This window comes from Oncorhynchus nerka, linkage group LG4 (assembly GCF_034236695.1).
Source record: "Oncorhynchus nerka isolate Pitt River linkage group LG4, Oner_Uvic_2.0, whole genome shotgun sequence".
Lineage (NCBI taxonomy): Eukaryota > Metazoa > Chordata > Actinopteri > Salmoniformes > Salmonidae > Oncorhynchus > Oncorhynchus nerka.
This window is the reverse complement of record NC_088399.1, coordinates 54459695-54466418: the sequence shown is the minus strand read 5'-3', so window position 1 is coordinate 54466418 and position 6724 is coordinate 54459695.

Here is a 6724-nt window from a genome sequence, read left to right as displayed (position 1 = left end):
CAGACTACTGTTGGTTTTATCAATTACAAGGCTAACAAGCCATATATATATATATATATATATAGAGAGAGATCTAGCACCATAACCAATGGAACATATTTCAAAAAGTGTAAACCTAGCTAGCTAGAATAGCTGGTTTCTGAGCTAGACTCACCTTGACAATAACATTAGCCATCTTAAATCATGACCTGACCGGGCTAACGCATTTGGGGACTCAGGGTACCTACTTCCGGGGGAACCCCACTAAAAAAAACATCCTGCATCTCAACACATTTTGACATGGGGATGGGGAAGAGAAATTTTTTTTCTAGTTTTATATCGCTATCCTACACATTTTGTCAGGCTAAGATAAAAAATAAAAAAAGATCTGTTTTAAAGCTAATTTCCTGCAATTCTACACATTTTGCCATCTGGGGGGCCAAAATTGTTTATTTATATAAAATAAATTGTGGGGAACGAATCAACCCATTCTGAATATTAGGGGTCGGAGAGGGTGTAACGCTCGTCGTTGGGAGATAGAGAGGAGGACCAAGGTGCAGCGTGGAAAGTATTCATATTCTCTTTTAATGAAAACGAATACTCAAACAAAAACAACAAAATACAAGAACGAAACTAAAACAGTCCTGAACGGTGAAATACAAACACAGAACAGAAAATAAACACCCACAAAACACAAGTGGGAAAAGGCTACCTAAGTATGATTCTCAATCAGAGACAACTAACGATCCCTGCCTCTGATTGAGAACCATACCAGGCCAAACGCAAACACAACATAGAAAACCCACCCAACTCACACCCTGACCATACTAAAACAAAGACATAACAAAAGAACTACGGTCAGAACGTGACAGAGGGACATGTACCCCCACCCCCGTTTGGCAATTTAGCCTTTGCATAAATCTATTGAATGAAATCAGCAATCTAGTTGACACCGGTAAAGTGGTTAATTTTAATTCAGGTTATCTCGCGGAGCGAGTACGTTCAGGGAACTGGGATGAAAAAAATAGACTTCAAAACAGTAGAAAGTGCAAAATGTCATCAGTTTAATTGGTTTAAAGGTAATAAAAAGAAAATGATGTCTTATCAGAAACGTGTTACAATAGTTTGTCTTGGATGCATATTGTATGTGGTTGAAATCAGGGGCGTAGTCGGTTTTTGAACATTGGGGGGGGAAAATTTTGGCGGGTATTTTTTTAAAACAAATTTCCTGCGTCTTTTCAATTTCAAATAACTTCTACGTAAGGACTAAATACCGTATTGTAATAGTTTTATACAAACATTTGTTTGTGCAAAAATATATTTTTCAACAAGAATGTTGCTAGGACTGTCTGAGTGGGGAGGGGAAGGGCACCAAAGTGGTGCATTAACCACAGTGTGGATCAATCCACCAGAACAGAAGGGCCTAATCGGAAGGAAACTAGCTGTTATTGGGAGAGAGGTTTGGAACTGGTGTATTACCTTATACCGCAACTCCACCAATGCAAAACATGCTGATTAAAAATGTCCTGTGTTTATTGTATATATGGAAATAATAGCTGAAATGATCCGTTGGTATACAATACGAAATTTGATATGGGCTCTCGAGTCGCGCATCGGTCTAAGGCACTGCATCTCAGTACTAGAGATGTCACTACAGACACCCTGGCTGCATCACAACCGGCCAAGTTTGGGAGTCCCATAGGGTGGCTCACAATTGGCCTAGAGTTGTCCGGGTTTGGTCGTTGTAGGCCGTCATTGCAAATAAGAAATTGTTCTTAACTGACTTGCCTAGTTAAATAAGGAACAAAATGTTTTAAATATATATAATATCAACTAAAAAAATGTAATATGAATATTGACTGCACAACATAGGAAATACAACGTGTGTGATAATGTTGGACACACATACTCATTGCAGGGTTTTTCTTTATTTTACTATTTTCTACATTGGAGAATAATAGAAGACATCAAAACATATGGAATCGGGCAGTAAGCAAAAAAAAGTGTTAACACAAATCAAAATATATTTTGTATTTGAGATTCTTCAAAGTAGCCACCATTTTCCTTGATGACAGCTTTGCACGCTCTTGGCATTCTCTCAACCAGCTTCAAGTTTGCGGACGACACAACAGTGGTAGGCTTGATTACCAACAACGACGAGACGGCATACAGGGAGGAGGTGAGGGCCCTCGGAGTGTGGTGTCAGAAAAATAACTTCACACTCAACGTCAACAAAACTAAGAAGATGATTGTGGACTTCAGGAAACAACAGAGGGAACACCCCCCTATCCACATCGATGGAACAGTAGTGGAGAGGGTAGTAAGTTTTAAGTTCCTCGGCGTACACATCACAGACAAACTGAATTGGTCCACCCACACAGACAGCATCGTGAAGAAGGCGCAGCAGCGCCTCTTCAACCTCAGGAGGCTGAAGAAATTCAGCTTGTCACCAAAAGCACTCACAAACTTCTACAGATGCACAATCGCGAGCATCCTGTCGGGCTGTATCACCGCCTGGTACGGCAACTGCTCCGCCCACAACCGTAAGGCTCTCCAGAGGGTAGTGAGGTCTGCACAACGCATCACCGGGGGCAAACTACCTGCCCTCCAGGACACCTACACCCCCCGATGTCACAGGAAGGCCATAAAGATCATCAAGGACAACAACCACCCGAGCCACTGCCTGTTCACCCCACTATCATCCAGAAGGCGAGGTCAGTACAGGTGCATCAAAGCTGGGACCGAGAGACTGAAAAACAGCTTCTATCTCAAGGCCATCAGAGTGTTAAACAGCCACCACTAACATTGAGTGATCGATGAGTCCAAATTTGAGACTTTTGGCTCCAACCGCTGTGTCTTTGTGAGACGCAGAGTAGGTTCCCACCGTGAAGCATGGAGGAGGAGGTGTGGAGGTGCTTTTCTGGTGACACGGTCAGTGATTTATTTAGAATTCAAGGCACACTTAACCAGCATGGCTACCACAGCATTCTACAGCGTATCCATCCAGCCATCCCATCTGGTTTGCGCTTAGTGGGACTATCATTTGTTTTTCAACAAGGACAATGACCAAACACACTTCCAGGCCATTTGACCAAGAAGGAGAGTGATGGTGCTTCATCAGATGACCTGGCCTCCACAATCACCTGACCTCAACCCAATTGAGATGGATTGGGATGAGTTGGACCACAGAGTGAAGGAAAAGCAGCAAACAAGTGCTCAGCATATGTGGGAACTCCTTCAAGACTGTTGGAAAAGCATTCCAGGTGAAGATTGTTGAGAGAATGCCAAGACTGTGCAAAGCTATTATCAAGGCAACGGGTGGCTATTTGAAGAAACTCAAATATAAAACATATTTTGATTTGTTTAACACTTTTGTGGTTACTACATGATTCCATATGTATTATTTAATAGTTTTGATGTCTTTACTATTGTTCTACAATGTAGAAAATAAGAAACAAAAGAAAAACCCTTGAATGACTAAGTTTGTCCAAACTTTTGACTGGTACTGTATATACAGTGGTAACAGTTTCGAACTAGCTTCAGGGTTCTAGGTTGGGAAAGTAGCTACAGTACGTTTCCCCGGGTTACAGGGTTTGATCCTTATTTAACACATGGTTGTACAATTGCAGTACAGTTTTTATTTATTTATTTTTTTACATGTTTCATTCGAATCCTTTTCTCATTTTGAGGCTTAAATATTATTCCTGTTGTCATGACAGACCTGTGAGGATCCAAATAGGTCAGATCAGGTTTGCAATGAATGACTTCAAACAGACCCCCTCTGACCCGCAGAGGTGTGGAGGAGGGAACTGGTGTGGGTTAACAACTCACGCCCTGTTGTAAAATGAAAGACAGAACACTCAGCTCTCCCTCGCCAATGCTAACCAGATGGAATGTCTTATGTTTCAACAGACCTTTTCCCACTGAAGCTAAAACATTCTAAAGCGAATACTGGAACAATATTTCTAACATAGAACATGGGGTTTGATCAGAGGCGATCTATAGAACACTAATGTCATTTCGTTAAGAGAGGGATATGATTTTAGGAGCCATAAGAGTTAATTGTTTTACATAAACTTTGCACAGTGACAAGTCACACCCCTGAGTGATGTTAGTGAATCCCAAGCGTCACGTCTGGAGGAAACCTGGCACCATCCCTACGGTGAAGCATGGTGGTGGCAGCATCATACTGTGGGGATGTTTCTCAGCAGCAGGGACTGCTCCAGAGCGATCAGGACCTCAAACTGTGGCGAAGGTTCACCTTCCAACAGGGCAAAGACCCTAAGCATACAGCCAAGACAACACAGGAGTGGCTTTGAGACAAGTCTCTGAATGTACTTGAGTGGCCCAGCCAGAGCCCGGACTTGAATCCAATCTAACATCTCTGGAGAGACCTGAAAATATCTGTGCAGCGACACTCGCCATCCAACCTGACAGACCTTGAGAGGATCTGCAGAGAATAATAGGATAAACTCCCCAAATACAGGTGTGCCAAGCTGGTAGCATCCTACCCAAGAAGACTTGGGGCTGTAGTCACTGCCAAAGGTGTTTCAACAAAGTACAGGGTCTGAATACTTATGTAAATGTCATATTTCCAGGGGGGCTTTCATAACAATGCTGCCTGAAGAAACATGGGTCACAATTTGATAACATTTAATTTGTCTTTCATCCCAAAGTGTCTGGAATGCATTCAAAATGTTTTGCAAAGTTCACATAAACATCAGGGAAAATCATCAGGAAGGAATTGTGTGTGGAAAATAAAATCTGTATTGCTATCAATTGTGGTTGTGTCACTGTCCCTTCTAACGATGGGGTCATTGATGGAGTCATAATAGCTGATAGCTCCTACCATTCAAAAGTTAGAGCTACAATTATTGGCGGGGACCAAATAACCCTTTGGAACACAATTTCTCTAATGTAACATAAGGGTATAACACTGGTGTAACAGTCGAAAAGCAGCATTGGTGTATAATTTTACTGCACGGGAAGGTGGAGGGGGGCTGCGTGCCGGCGAAGCGCACATTGCACCTGTCATCCCTATAGCTGATTGGTTCTTCTAGTGAAATTAGCTGGTGCTGCTATGTAGCCTACTGTTTTAAACACCTTGAAAAATATCATAAATAACATTGTGTAGGATGATAGACTAAAAAATAAATTGATAGGGAGAGTTTTGAAGGAGAAAGAGCATGCCTATAGGCCTACTGCAAAATTGACAACCTAAAATAGAAAAGACACGAGTCACCTAGATGTTTAACGATTAATACATTTGAGTGAAGCAGTTCAATGCTGACACCATTTTAGTTGAGTGCATAAAGTCTGGAAACCAGCAGAGGTTTGTTCTGTCTTGCAAAGCGCGAGTGGTAGGCCTAAATTCACTGCAGTATTAGGCCTTATATTTAGCCTACAAAATTATGGCTATGAATGAGCTTCTATTGGTAGCCTACATCTTTAGCCTAACTTCACTGTTGTCCTGTGCAATACCGCACACACGCTTGCCTCTTTGCTGGCCTTTCAGCTATTCCTCTATAAAGCTCCATGACTCTGAAAAAAACCTTTGCTACAAATTGTGCTCTTGCTTGCGGAATTTAAAATACAGCATAGGGTAAATTAACTGGTGGGGGACCGTTTGAAAGGGGATTGGGGACAATGGTGTGTGATCACATTGGCTGTGATGATAATTTTTCCTTTTTTCTTTATTTAACTAGGCAAGTCAGTTAAGAACAAATTCTTATTTTCAATGATGGCCTTAGGAACAGTGGGCCTTGTTCCGGGGCAGAACGACAGATTTGTACCTTGACAGCTCAGGGATTTGATCTTGCAATGTTACTAGTCCAACGCTCTAACCACTAGGCTACGCCGCCGCACCATAATGACTTGATACATTGTTGCAATGGCAGGATCAATACAATGGACAAGCAGAGATCAGTGAAAAATCATGTCCAAGAGTTATTTATCCATTAGAAAAATTACAGGCCATAAGAAATCAACACTCCAAAAGGTTGTCACTAGTTACCACATCCACAAACTCCGCATATTTCTACAATTTATCTTCTTAAAATGTGATTTTAAACACAACCTAACACTGCTAACCTTAAACTTAGGCAATTTTGACTTTGTGTCTGTGCTAAATTGTTTGTCCAGGTTAATTAATAATAATATTAGAAAAAAAAACATGGCGATTAACCGTTTAGAACGTGCTTATGTTCCTCTATGATAGCTAACGTAAATAAATGCACAAACATTCCGGTGTAAATAATAATCAACAGGTGACCTTGAATATAAGTATCTTAATGTAAAGAGGATATCAATGAAATTGTTGCACCTCAATCACGGGAGTTAAAAGAAATTGTTAACCAACAGTTGGCTTGTAGCCTACTTGACCTTGATTGCCTAAATGCGATCAGAAACAGTGTTAAGTGTTAGGAAGCATATACAATCGCCTATTATAACAAGATTGTTGTACTCACGTTGTCATGGACGCATACTTTTTCCTTGTAGCTTTGGTTGAGATAGGACTGTGATGGTCTGAACTTTTAAAGATAGGCCTTTTATCAATTAAATTTATATTCACCTGCGTCCTCTCGCCTACTTTTGAAAAAGGTCGAAATTAGTGACGTGCAGTTCGCGATCGATTCGTTATTATTCGTTTTTCTGAGTGACTCGTTGTTTTCAATTGTTCTTTGACCTGCTGGATGATAATGGAAAGTCAAAAGGTTCAAATCGTCTTACACGGAATACGTCTTAA